Source organism: Alexandromys fortis, unplaced genomic scaffold (assembly GCF_014885135.2).
Source record: "Alexandromys fortis isolate MF-2015 unplaced genomic scaffold, M_Fortis_MF-2015_v1.1 scaffold_145, whole genome shotgun sequence".
NCBI lineage: Eukaryota > Metazoa > Chordata > Mammalia > Rodentia > Cricetidae > Alexandromys > Alexandromys fortis.
Window position 1 is genome coordinate 2,329,333 of NW_026068049.1, and position 17,031 is coordinate 2,346,363.

Here is a 17,031-nt window from a genome sequence, read left to right on the forward strand (position 1 = left end):
ATTCAACACAAACACAAAACACAATGCCAATTAAAGGATTCTATTGAAGAGCATTTTTTTTCCTATTTAATTTTCCTTTGCCTTGAAATAAGCTTCTGTGGCAGCATTGTGTCCCAGGAGCGCGGAGACCATCTGATTACAGAGCAGAGCTTGTTTGTCCACAATGGGATGGAGTTTTCCAAAACACACGACACATGTGTTGATGCTTGATAACCCTTCGGCTTTCTTGCCTCCTTGTAAGTCACTGGGGGATTTTAACCTTTCAGCAGAGATTGTCATCTTTAAGAAAACATGAAGTTCCTCGCTGGAGTCTTATCTATTCTATCTCATAGCTTCAGTGTTTCACAGAAAGGGTTTCCCTGTATCAGGGAGAACAATGTCAAACAGACATTCCAACTGCAGACAGGGGTAGCTTTGTGGCTGGCCAAAGGACCAGATTGAGAAGAAGTAGGTTTCGGTTTCCCAGTACTGTGGGTTTTCCTGCTGGTGGGTGAGGAGGCAAATAACACTAATGATGTGTGGCCACCTGCAGCCTGGGGTCTCTGCTGGGCCAGACTTTAACTATTTCATTGCTGGATTGTGGAAAACTCAGACCTATAGCCATTGGTCATGTAATTTAAAATATTTTAACATGTTGGGCTAGGGAGCTGGTCTAGTTAAAAAGTGTTTGCTGGGCAAATAAGAGCACCTAAATTCAATCCCACAGCATCACATAACAAAGCCAGGCTCAGCAGTAGCCATCTGTAAGACCCTGTGGAGCTGGAAGGATCCCTGCAGCTTGCTAGCCACCAGCCAATCTAGCTGAAGTGGTGACTTCCAGGCTTAGTGAGAGAATCCTGTCTCAAAAGATAAAGTGGGGGGGGGTGATTGAGGAAGACACAGAGAGGTAGAGATCCACCCTCAACACACACACTTTCATACATGCATAGACACGCTTCCAGGAATGCATGAATACACACACACACACACACACACACACACACACACACACACACAATACTCCAGCATGTACATAGTTAAAAGCTATCTTGGCCTTCTGAAGTTGATCCTTCCAGCCCTGGCCACATCACCTTCTTGCAATGTGGTGGGGCTATCCTTGTTCATCAACTTAATTCTCTTCAATTTTTATTTCCCCCCTGAGGAGAATTTGTTTTGTTTTGTTTTTGTTTTTCGAGACAGGGTTTCTCTGTAGCTTTGAAGCTTGTCCTGGAACTAGCTCTTGTAGACCAGGCTAACCTCGAACTCACAGAGATCCACCTGCCTCTGCTCTGCCTCCTGAGTGCTGGGATTAAAGGCCTGCACCACCACCGCCCGGCCCATGAGGAGAATTTTAACAATAGGACTATGCCACATAAACTGGGAAAAGAAGACCATAATCGTTTCATTTTTCTCTCTAGATGTAACTACAAGACCTTAATGCTCCAAGATGTCTTCACTGGAACCATGTGACTTTAGAGTTTATTATAAGAGGTATTTTACAGAAAAGAACTGATGCTGTGTCTCACCAGAACTCCCTCTGGGGCTCCTCATCTTGTCCCCTCTGTGACCTCCCTTCTCTGTCCCCTGTTCCCCTGCTTCTCTGTTCTTCTCATTCACCATAACCACGGTAGCCAGAGTCTCCACAAATGCCTCTCCTTCCATTTCAGCATTTCTTCCTTGACATCTTTGCTCTTGGGGAGGTGTCTAGCTTTCCAGTTTGAATAGTCGTCTTAGGTGAGAATGCTCCAAGCTTTATTTCTGCCCTGGCCCATTTGCTAAGTGCTAAGCACATAATTCCAGCTGTACTATTTCCATCTGGGTCTAAATTAAGCTCAGCTAGAACCAAATCCAGTCTTCTGTGTGACCACTGTCTTTCCTAACCATCTCTTCCCGGCCTTGCTTCCTGCTGGTTTGTACTCCAGACATGCAGGCCCACAGGCGTATTGTTATTCTTGGGCACAAGAAGCAGATAAGGCTAGGGAGTGACAGCCCACCCAGTAACCAGGTAACTGGGACACTCTTGGATGTCACCCAATCACATCTGGATGGCAGCTGTGCTCTCCTGAACGCCCCTCCCCCCTTTCCCTGACCACACATCCTTGAATGCCCCTACCCCCTTTCCCTGACCATACAGCCTACACAGCAGCAACGGATAAGTTTTCTCTGGCTGACCTCTCCTCTAGCTCACCACTGTGTCTAACGCAAGCAAGTCAAGCATTTTCAGATGACCCGAGGATGGATGCCTAGGCAACTCTTGACAAACAAATCACCACAACCGAACACCAAACCAGCTCAGCCAAAGTCATCTCCATGATATTTAGATACAGAGAGATCTCACATGCTTTCACTGTAACTTCCTTTACAAAAGACGCCACAAACATTAACAGTAGACGTGGGTCAGGTGGACTGCCACCTCTGTGTGTCTCCTCGTACTTGACTACTGCCAAGGTTTTTTTCCTTCCTTTTTGAGCTTTGAGCATTGTTTTGTACACCCCCCTCCCCGCCTTTTTTTTTTAACTCGATCACAATGACTGCTATCTTTTATCGAGCATGTCTACAGACTAAGTTTAAGGCTTTAGCCACACATATTAGGTTCACTTACTCTTAATGATCCTATCTTATGAAAAGCACCATTATCCCCCCTCGTATACTGGGAAAACCAAAGCCTCGCTGAATTACACAGTATACCCAGGTCACATAGCAAGTGGTGGTGTCTATTGCCAAACCCCGTGCCCTTAAGCTCTGTAGCATGCTGTCTCTCATCTTTTCTTTGTAACATGCCGTCTCTCATCTTCGGGTGTGCATCCTTCCTTGAAATACATACCTGCATTTCTCTACCTGGCTGCTTTTCTGGCCCAGCCTTGTGGATCTCTTGGCACTACTCTTGTGGTTTCTGGAGTGTGGCACAATAATTAGGTACATGAACTCTGAAGTCAGACTGCCTGAAATGTAATTATGACTCTACCACCCTCTAGTCTTTTTCTTTAAGCAATTTACTTAACCTTTGTATATTTGCTCTTCTACAAAATCAGGATTATAATAATACAGGCCTGTGGGCACAACTGAAAAAGAGCAGTCTTGACAAGACGCTGGGTGTGGTGCTTGGAGCACAGTAAGCACTCAGTAAACATATGTCCCTCCACTTCTCAATGCGGGACAAGAGTGCCTGCATTTTTAACTCCATGAAACCCAGCAAGCCGCTCGGCAACATCTGATTCCAGTGAGCTGGTTTTTTTTTTTTAAGTCTTGATTTATATGATTATCTTTTAGGAAGTAAGCAAGATTTCAGTACTTTTGAGGCTGCTGGCCTGAGCCAAACAAAATGAACTGAAACACAGGACCGGCAAATCCCTGGTGCACTTACTGTGTGCCTGAGGCCCGGTTCAGGCACTTAAGTGAGCACATCCTGTTTACTGGGACATCTAATCAGACTCCGTAAGATCTGCTAGTAGCAGGAGTTAATGTATCTGTGTCAAGCCAGTGGGGTCATTTCAGTTTAACCGGGAAAGACAATGTCGCTGTGGGTGGGGACAGGAATGTCCTCTTCATCCTTGCCTGCCAGGATTCTAACTCTTAACACTCACAGCCAGGCACAGCCCCAACTTAGCAGAATCACAGCCAGGTAATCACTTTGACCCCTCCACCCTTCACAGCCAGGAGTATCTCTCTCAGCCTTGAGGGCATAATGGAATCCCTGGGGAGATTGAAAGCAAACAACAAACCTGGTTGAGGTTCCTTCAACCAGGACAGGGAAGTGTGTGGCCCTTGCACTGGTGTTGGGAAGCTCCTGGGCCAACAGCAGGTATCCTAGTCTGCGCGCATCCAAATGACGCCATGACTTGATACACTTTCAGGACCCCCAGTAAAGCAGGCTGCAGAGCTACCCTGCTCAAGACAATCATGTCAATTCTTTCTTATCTTTTATCTTCACATTCCTGGCTAAGAAGGGGGCTGAAGAGCTAAAAAGAGATCTATCTGAGTTCTCCTCTCTGAGCCCAGCAAGAGTCGCTGTATAAAGCTGGGCAAATCCTTAGCTTCGCTTTTGTATTCCCTGAAATGTGAGTGCACTTCTCCACTTTTATTCAATAAAACAAGAATCAGACAGAGGCCGGCTTTCCCTGTGGCACAGTGAAAGAAGAGGTAGGGGTGTCTTCTGAGGGTGCAGAGGTTATTTATGAGACTGGACTGAGACCTACTGGAGGCAGATCAGCCTTACCACTCAGAAGGCGGCAGCCTGCGTGAGCCTCACTGCCCTGATGGGCCACTGAGTGTGACTACATTCTCCTGCAGCACTGGACTGCCCAGCATGCCCCCGGGTCAGTACAGCGGGTGAGAGCTCTGATGGGGGGGGGGGGAGGACTGTGAAAGCAAGTTGAGCCAGGTGGTCAGACCCAGCAGCCCCAAGTGACCCTCGGTTTTGGGGTGCAGAATTCTTGGACCCGTCAAGAGAATACAAACAAACAACTGAGGGAGATGTCGTTACTCTCAGGGATTTTTCAGGTTTCCCCGTCTGCTACTTCTTTCTGAAGACCCCTCTTGTGCTCTGTGACCCATGAGGACTTGTTCACTGCGATTTTTTTCTAACACCTTTATCTTTTTACAACACAGAGAGTGGGGACAAAGAGAGAAGGCTGCCTTTTTTACAGAAGATTAAAATATTTGGAAGATGACCCATCAAGTAAAAAATCAAACGTCCTCCTCCGCCTTCACCCAGTCTTCCCTTGGTCAACCACTTAGCAATTGAATGACTGATAGATCTGCATAGCCAGTTAATCTCTTTATCGTTTCCTCATTTTATTTCTAGAATAAGGCTAATACTGATGTCCTTCAAAGGCAATGCCCAGACCACTAACAGTCAAAATTTCATCTGTAAGAAGTTGTTATTAATATTGTTAAGTATTATTAAGTACCAAAACCAAAAGCACCACAAAATAGAAAAATAGTAAAAAGAAATGGAATTTTTTTCATACTTTCTAAGTTCTAGTGAATTGTGCATACTGCTCATGTGCCACGTTATTCCAAGTGTCATCAAAGGACGCTGACGTTGAGAACGTGTGAGACCCCATCCTGGCTCATTCTAAGAAGCAGGAGATACAAAAAAAAAAAAAAAAAAAAAAAAAAAAAAAAACATCACTGCATTGGGCCCTTTAGAAAGGACAAAGTTATAGTGGAATTGCACATTCTGGCTTTCTTTAAAAAAAAAAAGAAATAAAAAAATAAATTGGAAGCATGGGATCATGGGAGAAGGTAGAAGGGGAGGGTGAAGGGGGGAGAAGGTAGAAGGGGAGGGGAGAAGGTAGAAGGGGAGAGGAAAAGGGAGAAGGGGAGGGGGAGCAGAGAAAAATATACAACTCAATAAAAACTAAAAAACAAAAAGATACAATCAAAACATCACTTTACCCAGAGATCATTGCCGTTGCCTTTCTTCCTGAGCTGCATACTGCATTCTTTATATAGTATATATATATATATGTAAATATTCATATTTAATTTTTAAAAAGAAAGAAGAGAAAACCATATGCCACAGAGATTTTTTCCTACTTTCTACAACCTTCAAAGCAAGTCTGACTGGTTCTGAGTCCCACACACTTACTGAGCAACACACAAGCTCCTTTCCCCTCAGCCATGGCCTGGAGGTCTCTGTACCCCACCCAAGCAGCCAAGGCCTGGAGGTCTTTGCACCCCCCAAGCTCTGTCTCAGGAGTCCTCCCCCTACTCAAGGGCAACCTCCTCTTCCTCCAGACCACCACCACAGCCCATGGCTACCAGAACAGTACTGGTTCACCAATGCTCCTGACAAGTTTGGGACAGTTCAGGAAATTAATCCCTACTAAAGAGAAAATCCTAAAGGATCCCAGGGAACTGGAGGAAGACCCCCTGAGCAGACCTCACTGGGAACTTCCAACAGTGCAATGATCTTGCGCAATCTAAGTTACCAGGATCTGGACGATGCTGTAAAAAGAATGTCAAAATGCCTCAGGTTGCCAGAGGTCTTGCTACAAAGGGACAGAGGCTACAGAAAGAAGAATAAAAAAGAAAGAAATCCTTACCTGTCCACACTGCTGTCTCCAGGCGCCTATTCTCAACAGATGTCTAGAAACTTCTATGTTTTTCACTATGGGGCCATTGGCCCACAGCCTTCTAGGGGGGCCTTACAGACAATCAGGGGACTGCGGGACAGGCTTCATTGGGAACAGGACTGGCCACTCCTTTGCTCAGGTTTATCTCCTCCAAGCTGCATTCCTCCTAGCCTCACGGAGCCATCCGCCAGAGCCTCTATGCTGTTTGAAAAACAAGAAGCGATTTCCTGGTCCGCTTCCCCGGATGGAGTGTGCAATTTCCCTCACGCCCATGGGAAGTCCTTCAGGTCCTCCTATTGAGAAGCCTCTCCAGCTAGTAGACAGATTTGTTTGAGCAATGCCTCTTGTTCTTGCTTTCCTTTCTCCAAAGGAGGGTAAAAAAATTTTTTTTAAAATACAAATAGTGCAAACCAAAAATGGGTCAGCACCTAGGAGTGTGTGGTGCAGAATACATGATTTAAACCCTCAAGGCATGACTGTGAACCTAGACTACGTATGGAAAATTAAAATTACCCACCAACCCCTTATCTCTAGCAGGACCAGGAAGTCAGAAGTAAAAAGAAGATGGAGACCTGACTATGAGCTTTAGGGAGACCTGAGCTTCAAACATGTCACAGTAGGGGATATCTAGTTCCCAGGGAAACTGAGAACTCTAGATCCAGTGATACTCATTCAGGGACACTTCAACACCTTCGCAGTAACAAGGGCATTTGACAATGAAGAGACATGGAGAAAGATAGTCCGCAAGCTCCCAGTACGGTTTAGGAGTAAATTGTAATCACAGTCACAGTTTTTGAACGGAAAATAATCCTGCCCGTACCTTAAAAGTGAGGACACCAGAGCTCAAGGAGAAGCTGCGACCTGCCTGGGCTGGAATAAACATGGAACGTGGTATGTTGTCATTAATTAAACTTTTTTTTTTTTTTTTGGAAATGCTGCTCAATTCCTGAAACTCTGTCCACACAAGGTTTGAAAAAAGTCCTGCCTGTGAGGGCCCAGGAACCTATGTGGGAAGAAAGCAACCCCGGATGGTCCCAAATATTAAAGAAAACTGTGTACTGTCAGGCCAAGGACCCCAGAGTCCGAATGCAAGGATTCAAACCAGAGCTTTCTATCAGTGTGGGCTACTGCGAGATCCTCCTTCTCTCTTTCCTTCTTTCTTTCTTTCTTTCTTTCTTTCTTTCTTTCTTTCTTTCTTTCCTCCTTCCTTCCTTCCTTCCTTCCTTCCTTCCTTTCTTCTTTCTTACAATGCTCACCTGCTTTAGTGGTGGTATTGCAGTTTGCTCTCTGTTGTGAAACGGGAATTGACGACAAAGTGACTTTCCCTTTTTTCCCCTTGCCCACAGCCTCCTGTTGTCACCAGGAACACTCTGTGCTCACTACACACTGTGCAGGGAAAACAAAGCCTGGTGGGAAATGGGCCTGCCATATGGTCTCGTCTGTGGCTCAGAGTCGGCTGTGATAGAGCGCCTTGCCTTGCTGTGGCCGCAGGTGGCTTTGACCATCCCAGACACCTTTCTCTTTAATTCTAGAAAGTTGCAGTTGTTAGCAAGTAGAACTCAAACTTCTGCAAGCAAACTATGGACACGGTCGGAGTAAACAATCCATCCGCTGTGTTAGGCATGCCCATTAACAGAAGTGTCTTACGTACCAGTGTGACCATAAAGAGAGAGACCTCCTGCTCTCTTGGGTGAGATTTCAGAGGCCATCAACATGCATTGTCCAACTTGGATCCAGCCATTTTAGTCTTCTCTTCTCCCCTTCTTCACCCAAAATGCTACTCTCTCTCTCTAAGTTTAAGGGTCTTATTTTCTCCAAAGACCCTCCCGACTCTCCTACGCTAAGCCAAGTGCCTCCCCCACCCCGCTCCCCAGCTCCACCCATCTCATGCTGTGTCAAAGGAGTCTTTGCTGCTGCTATTCTGTAGCCAAATGATTAGTTGACTGCATTGACTATAAGCACTTCACGGGCAGGGACTAGTATGATTTATTTTATACCCAGGTCCTATTTTGGAAGTGAGATGTAGTAGATGATCAACAACAAGAAGAAGCTGCTGAAATTACGTTGTGCCCTGTCGGTTCTCACAGCTGGCTCCTCCTCGCAGCCAAGTGTCCCATGGCTTCAACTTTGGAATGATTCTCTGTCGATGTGTATCCCAAGGCAATCTCCACTTTGGTTTAAATGTCTGTATAATGATTCACTGATACCAGTCTCTATTATGGACCTGTAACTCTGACCCACATACCCAACTGCTGATGCACCATTTCCAGCTGAGAGTTCAACAGGACCCCAGGCTGTGTGTGTCCAGAATGAAATCCCTGACCTTCCCTCCAAATGAGCTGTCTCAGGGGTCTTGGTCATCCCCATCCTCCGGCTAACCCACACCCAATCCCTAACAGCCTCGCTGGTATCTCTGGTTACCTTTCTTCTGCCAGAATATAGGGACCCCAAAAGAACAAAACGATAACCACTAATTCCATGGAGAAGAATTAATATTTGAACATAATACGCCACCACAAATCACAGCCAAAGCAGCAAACCCAAGAAAGTCCGTGTAAAACCGACTGGGAGAACACTCCCACTTCCACTTCTTGGCTGACTCAGCCTCATTTTTTTTCCAATCCATAAGCAGGTGTTGGCAAGCCTTTTGACCAATGTGGCCCAGGGTCAGCTCTGTTTTGCTATCTTCACGTCTCTGCTGCTGACCTTTCTCTGTGTGAGGAAGGCAAGGGCAAACAGCTAAGCTGTTTTATAACATACAGATGGCTTCATTGCTATCTGAGGTATGCAGAGCCTGGCAGAGTCTGCACTAAAGGCACCGGACATGCCTGTGCTCAGCAGCCGCCTCCAAGGCTGTGGTCACACTGGTTAACACACCCCTTCTTCTAAGGGTCTGCTACTATAAATCTCTCAGAGAGTTGTGGCCATTGCAGATCTCTTGTCTTCCATCTTATAAGACAGCTGACCAGCTGATGCTTCTTCTCACCACTTTGTGCCTCCACTAAACCCCAGCCTCTGCCAGAAAGCCCAAACATTCTCCAAGTAGAAACCTGTGCTGGATAATGCTACCTTCCTGGCCTGTTCCTGGGAGAGGGAAACATGAGGTGTGGCTCTGGACAGTTACCAGCAGTAACCCTCACTTGACTCTTATTGACCTCTACTTTGGGGAAGCCCACATGAACCCTCAAACACAATTTCCGGTTCTCTAAGGTGACATCATTCCTGGAGGGGAAAAAAATTGCTGATTGGTCCTATGGCATGACATGTGTCACACACATACTTCAGCTGTGATGCACGTGGCATCAGAGTTACTGGGGCACTCATTATGTTTGTCACCCACCCTTCCAATAGCTACTTCCTCCCCTAGTATCGTGAGAGCAGGGTCTCTCACGTGAAGAAGCTGTGGGTCTCTCGGCCTGGGAAGGAAGCTGTACTTTCCTTCTTGAGGTCTACATGCTTTTTTTAAATTTTGTTTTCCTTTTTTTATGGAAAAGGTTTTATTTGGCTTACATGTCCCAATTCACAGTCCATTGAGGGAAACCAAGAAGCAAGAACTCCAACTGGGTGGGAATCTGGAGGCAGCAGCTGATGCAAAGGCCAGGGAGGCATGCTGCTTACTGACTTGCTCCTCATGATTTGCTCAGCCTGCTTTCTTATAGAACCCAGGACCACCAGCCTAGGGTGGTACCACCCAAAATGGGTTGGACCCTACCACATCAATCACTAATTAAGAAAATGCCCCACAGGTTTGCCAACAGCCCAATCTTAAGGATGCCCTTTTCTCATCTGAAGTTCCCTCCTCCCAGACGACTACAGCTTCTGTCAAGCTGCCATAAAACTAGCCAGCACCACAGACCCTTGTCAGCTTGACACATAAACACACCACTGTTAAAACATGGCCTTTCCTTTCTTGTGCAATCCTAAGATCACACATTAAAATCAACATTACAATATAAAACATTTTATCCTCTTAAAATGTCTCATAGCCTTACACATTCAAATGCTTTAAAAAGCTGCCTCTTTTAAAATATCCAGTCTCTTTTTAAATACAAAATTTCTGTAAAGCTCCAAAATCTCTTTAAAAGTTTAAATTCTCTCAACTTAGGGCTCCAGCAAAATCAAAAACAAATGTTTTCTTATTCTAAGAGGGAAGAATCTGGACACAGCCACAATCAGATCGAAACCAAACTGAACTCTGCTAGTGTAAATAAATCAGTGTTCAATGTCTGGGGAGGTCTACATGTTAATGCCTGTGCACACTGGTCATGCACCTTGGTGCTTTTGTGGTGCATATTGGGGCAGGTGCTGTGCATCCGCAGATAATGTATTCAGTGTCTGACAGCAGGTGCAGTGTGTAAACACTGGACTCCAGCTTCTAGACGCACTTAGAAATGTGTCTCCTGTGCCCATTCCAATATTCTCAGTTCTTTACAGTGCTTCGTCATTTCCCATTGAACCATCACCTCTCCATAAAAAACAAAAACAGTCTTTTTAATAGGAATTAATTTCCTTCAAATTTACTAAGGTGATTAGCATGACTACTGAACAGGCACATTGCCAAGCTACCAGACAAATAGGAGCCAAAGGTTCATGCACGGCAAGAGAAAAATCAAAATCAAAAAAGATTAAGGAAGCCCAGGTAGCCAAGTTTTGTTTCTGCCACTGTGATAAAAAACACTCTGTCAAAAAGACTTGATGAAAAGAGGTTTATTTGGCTTACAGTTTCAGGTCATAGACTATCATTTTGGAGGAAGACAAGGGAGGAATTCAAGCAGCTAGCCAAATGGCATCCACAGTCAACCATAGTGATAAACCAAAACACTCTTGATACCTGCTTGCTTACTAGTGTTCTTTACCTAATAAGAGTTCAAGCCCAGCCTAGGGAATGATACCACCAAGAGAAGGATGATCTTTCGACATCAAATAACATTCAAAACAACCCCACATAGACATCCTCAAGCCAACCTGACATAAACAATTCCTCTTCGAGGTGACTGTTGACTTGACAATGAAAACTAAACATCAGGTGACTGTCCCAACTATCTGTGTTATGGGGAAGCTAAAAGGCTTAACTGAGGTGACAGTCCCTTGTTAGTGTCAGAGCTAGAACAGATTTAGCTCTTCTGTCTTTCCATGCAGTTCTATTAACTTTATATCCCAGTGGCATTTCCTTCAGTCATATTCCCTCATCCTTAATTTCCATGGAAAGGGAAGCAGTTAACAGTGAGTCACAGAGGTAAAGTCACATGACAACTCTGTCCTACAGAGGGCAATGGAGTATCTACCAACATGCATTCCTTCTCGGTTTATTAATACAGATAGTGAAATTTTCTATACATGTTCAAACCACAGTTCCCTTAATAACGTCATTCCTGCTGACAGGAAGCACCAGGGACTCATTTCCTCCTTCTTCGCCAGCTCCTAATCACACACACCACCCAGGTCTCAGCCTTTCTTGAGTTCTCAGAGCAGCAGCACCGTAGAGGATAAAGACAGAAAATTCTTTTTCAGACAATGTCCACAACTAAACCTTTCTCATTAGCATGTCAGCCAGCCAGCCTTGTCCCAGAAAGAGCTCCATCGATATAACCTAAGATTAAGAGCAGATAATGCTGTGGGGTTGCCTGGTCCTCCCTGGATAATCCGTGCCTATAGTCGCTCTGATGCTTCCAGTAGGCTCGCACCTGATTCTAACTAGAATGATGCCAGATAGTGGGTGAGCATCACAAGAGCGTGTGAAGTAGAAAGCTGGCCCACACCGGAGTGGATTCTAGAACCAAGCAGAACCCAGCCGTTAGGAGCCATCTTCTGATGCCTGTGAACCCCTAAAAGCACGGATATTCTCCTGGGCTACTCAGCCCAAAGAGTCCCCACTCCCCACATCAGTGGTGCCTGTGCTGCCCTAACTCCGTGCAAATGAAAATGGAAGTAAACAAAACAAAGAAGTGGGGTTGTGAATTCTGTGGAACACACACAGGAAATGTGAGTGTGACCAGGAAGGGGTCGGGGAGTGATTGAAGATGTATTTATAGAACATGCTTGGAGTGACACCGCCCTGGCAGGGCTTCCATCACCGCTCCGGTGGATGGCTCTGTAGGCTCACCACCCTTGGTCCAGAGGACCTGTCTCCTCTTCCCTCCCAAACATGGCCCTTTCATCTGCTCTCCATTCTTTAAGATAACATAACATTCTACTCTCTATTCCACTAATAAAAACTCCACATTCTCCTCGGACGTCTCAGGGATCTGTCGCTTCAGTTCTCGCTCAAGGACACTGTTAACACCCCCTTTATCTCTTGCTTCTGTGTTGCAATATTTCTACATAGATGCAGATAGTCACCCATATGTGATATCTGAGATGAAGGGACCATTTCTGATTACAGAAAGAGGTGATGCCAAGCTTAGATTAGTCCTCTTAGTGGTCTTTTCTTTAGGATTTGTCCTAACTTTTTGTTTTACTTATTTATGTATTTTTAATTGAGAAAGGGTCATGGTACATAGCTCGAGCTGGCCTCAATCTCATGGGACTTCTCTGTCCCAATCTCCTGGCTGTTAGGATAACAAGCATGAGGCACAGTGCCTGGATTCTCGACTTAATTAGAGCCAAACAGTATTATTAATAATAAAGGACACATTAAATAAACTGGACAGCTCTTCCCAGAGCCTGCATCCTCCCATGGGAGGATGCTGAGCAAATTTTAGCACGTTGTAATACCACTGACCTGAAACTGTAGTGACCGGCACAATAGTGGTCTGAACTAAATGGCACCACGTGGCACCAGAGCAGAAATGGTCACTTCTGTTACAAGAGTGTGTGTGTGCTTGTAGAAGTCAGAGGTCAACATAAGTTGACATCCTTAGTACCTTCTCACCTTATAGCTTTTTGAGACAGCATCTCTTCCTCAACCTAAAGTTTGTTGATTCAGCTAAACTAGGTTGGCCAGTGAGCTATAGGAATTCACCTGTTCCTACCCAGGACCCCCCTCCCCAGGACAGGGGTTAAAGATGCCTAGTAGGGTTCTTGGCTTTTATGTTTGTTGAGGGTGAAAAGTCGTTTCACCTACCAAGCCATTTTCTCAGCCTCTCAGTGGCAGGATTTGAAGCAAACAGAGAAACCTATGTCCACTGCCTCTCCATATCTGAAATTGTACTTTCAGAAGCAAGTGGTTTTAAATGGAAGAAGATCTTGTCCTCTGACCCACAGTTTTGAAGGGCTGGCCTGTTGTCCATTTCTATTACCCATAGGTTGTATATTAATGTGAATTAGTGTAGGTTTGGAATTTATTTTATATAAAAGAAATGTAGGGGACAGAGGGTAAAGAAAAGCAAGCAAGTTCAGGAGGCAGGAGTTTGAGAAGTACCCGAGGGCCGCATGGCATTTGCACACACATTCATCTGCTTCCTGCTAACTGTGAAATCTCTGCAGTCACATATCCAGGCCATTCTGTAACTGACGCTGTTTTTCAAACTGGCCACTGCACAGCCCCCGCCTCACTCTTAGCAGCCGACTTGAGAAAGGTCAGTTAAATAGAACAGTTCCTTGTTGCTTCACTTGGGTCTCTACGTTTTTTGTTTTCCCTGTAGTTTAGGACGAAAATGCTCCCACTTCTCCTGATAGCTTCCTTCCTCCTCCATGCTCCGGTCTCACTGCCTTTCTCTCTAGGTGTGAAAATCAGTCCCAACAGTGTGCTCTACAATGGCCTTTCGAACTTTTCCTTTGACACAGCCCTTTGACTCTCCCCCGACTCACGGCAAGGCTCCTCTGTTACTGTCACAGCAACTACCTCTTCTCCAGCTCCATCACCAGTCACAAAAAGAAAAAGTAAGGGCTGGGGAGCCAGCTCAGTTGGTAGAGCTCTGGCTTAATATATTGGTCAGGGTGCTCTAGAGTTATAGGCTTATAAAATGAATCTCTCTCTTTATATATACTCATTTTATATGTAATATATCATGTAAACAAACATATAGAGATTCATTTTACAAATAATATATATATATATATTTATATATATGGAGAGAGACAGAGAGAGAATGGGGATTTATTAGAATGGCTTATAGGTTCCAATCTGGTTAATCAAACAACGGCTGGCTGTGAAGGAAAGACCAAGAATCCAGTAGCTGTTCCATTCACAGGGCTGGGTGTCTCAGCTGGTCCTCAAATATATGCTGGAGTCCCAAAGGAGTAGATTCTTGTTCTAGAAAAGGAATGGATGTGCTAACAAGGTGAGGACAAGCAGGCAAAGGGGAAAACTGCTTTCCATGCCCTTTCGGCAGAAGGTGTGACCCAGATTGAAGGCATGAGTCTTCCCACCTCAAGATCTGGAATAGAAGTTGATCTTCCTACTTCAAATGGAGCAAACAATCCTTCGGTGATATGCCCTCCATTTTTGGATTTAGTTAATTCCAGATGTAGTCAAGGTGACAACCAAGAGTAGCCACCACAGCTAAAATGCACAAAGCCATAGGTTCAATCGCAGCACCATAAACTAGAAGTGGTGTCGCACACCTGTTACCCCAGCACTAGGGATGGGGAGGCAGGATAATTAGAAATTCAAGGTCATCTTTGGCTACACAGTGGTTCAAGACCAGCCTGGGATCTAGGAGAGCTCATATAGAAGATGAAAAGAAGGAGCTGGGAAGAAAGGCTCATTGACAAGCAAGTGTGTGGACCAGAATTTGGATCCTTAGAATCCAGGTAAATGCCAGGTGTGTATGGTGGCCTGCCTGTAATTTCAACCTCTGAAGGTAGAGACTACATCAAACTGACTAGTTTGGCGATCTATGTCTGAGTTGTCCTCTGACCATCACATGCTATGGCACACGTTGTGGCTCATGTACATGTACATATACACATACAACATACATACATGTGTACATCGAGGAACAAAGAAGAAGAGGAAAGGAAAGGTGGTTCAAGACGCTTAGCAACTATTAAAAAGAAGGTGTTCAATTAATGTTTTTCAAAGAAATGAATGAGTATAACCGGAGACGGCTCTTTCGTTTCCTGGCTGCCCAGACCTGAATAATCACACAGAAACTATATAAATTACAACACTATTTGGTCTATTAGCTCAGACTTCTTATTAACTAACTCTTATATGTTAAATTAACTCATTTCTATTCATCTGTGTATCACCACGAGGTTGTGGCCTACTATAAGGTTTGAGCAGTGTCTTTCTCCTTAAGCAGCTACATAGCATCTCTCTGACTCAGCCTACTCTATATATCTCTGTTCATATTTCCCACCTGGCTTTATTCTGCCCTGCTCTTGGCCCAAATAGCTTTATTCATCAACCAATAACAGCAACACATATACAGAAGGACCTCCCACATCAAATGAGTAATCAAAGTCACACTTTCTTTTACCCCCTCAGTTTTTAGCTGTCTAGGACACCTGCCATTAGCATAATTCAACACAGTCAAAAGTAATGTCAGGGTGGGACTTGGTGGCTGACTGTCTTAGTTACTTTGGTGTTGCTGATAATATACACTGACAAAGCAACTTAAGTAAGGAAAGCTTTCTTTTGGTTCATAGTGATCATGATGGAGATGTCAAGGTAGCAGTTAGAAGCAGCTGGTCAAATTGAGTATTCAGTCAGGAAGCAGAGAATAAACATTGCTTATGTTCAATCGGCCTTCTCCTTTATATATAACCCAGAATCTTTTTTTTTAATTTTTTTTATTTTTTAAATTTATTTACTTTTGGTTTTTCGAGACAGGGTTTCTCTGTGGTTTTGGAGCCTGTCCTGGAACTAGCTCTTGTAGACCAGGCTGGTCTCGAACTCACAGAGATCCGCCTGCCTCTGCCTCCCGATTGCTGGGATTAAAGGCGTGCGCCACCACCGCCCGGCACAACCCAGAATCTTAACCAAGGTAACGGTGTCGTTCACAGCAAGCAGGTTTTCTTTCTTTAATTAATCCAATAACAATAATCCTTCTTAAGCTTCTCTAAGATCAAACAGATCATTGAGATTAACCATCACAATAACTTAGCCACACGAGGTTTTCTATGACATTAAAACCCCAATGAAACCCCTATTATTAGAAGTATGACCAACTCTCCGTACACAAAGAAATACACTACCATGTTCTATACACTATTTGGGTGAAGTAAAATTTTTCCTGGGGGAAAGCTCAAAACATAAGCTTTCCAAAATGTACAACACAAGGGTAGCAATAACAAATTAGCATAGACTTCTGGTCAACCATAAAAGGGTTTCCCAGTAGTACAATTGCCACCTCACCCACCTACCTAAGGTTAGGCTCCAGGGTCTCTATCTTTGTGTTCTACAGGCACAGCCCTGTACTAACTCATCTCTCAATTCCACGGGAGATGACACAGTCTTTCTAAAAAGCTTCTTCAAGAATACATCACATGTCAGGCACCATGAAGATGCTTGCTCTAGACTGAAATATGGGAAGGACTGGCCAAGTACCACTCATATCTATGAAGAAGAACTACAATGGCTCTGAAATTCAGTCATAAAAAGGGGCCAAAATGAGGCTGACTGAGGAGAAGCCCCAAGTTATTGTTGGGGGTAGCAGTGGTGAAGATGGAACTTGAAGCACAAATGAGAATCAAATTTTCTGAAGTTTGACTCCTTGTGCTTTTTTAAAGGTCTGGAGATGCCAGACAGTGTGGCACACTCCTTTAATACCAGCACTCAGGAGGCAGAGGCAGGCGGATCTCTGTGAGTTTGAACCCAGCCTGGCTTACAGAGCTAGTTCCAGAACAACTACAGCTGTTACACAGAGAAACCCTATCTCAAAACAACAACAACAACAACAACAAAGATTGAACATTATGAAGAAGAATCTAAAGGCCTAGAGATGAGGAAGGCTAAAAATTGAGGATCTGTGAGTACACCTTGAGGAAACAGTGAGAAAAGTCCACGGGGAGCAAGGACCCCACTTTTTCGTTATCTCTTGAGAATCATTTAAGAGATGTGAGGACATAATTTCCATACTCTATG

At 44.6% G+C, this 17,031-nt stretch overlaps 1 protein-coding gene across 4 annotated transcripts in view; it reads right to left on the minus strand.

Moving 5' to 3' along the window:
* Adgrf5 (adhesion G protein-coupled receptor F5) overlaps window positions 1-17,031 on the minus strand; it is a 93,488-nt gene that overhangs the window by 58,272 nt on the left and 18,185 nt on the right. Inside the window, exon 1 of one of the 4 annotated variants that reach the window (XM_050119329.1) lies at window positions 6,030-6,269. The exons of the other annotated variants lie outside the window; for them this stretch is intronic. The gene's annotated coding sequence lies outside the window, so the exon portion shown is untranslated. Of the gene's footprint in view, window positions 1-6,029; window positions 6,270-17,031 lie in introns of those variants that run through there. 4 annotated transcript variants of the gene reach the window in all.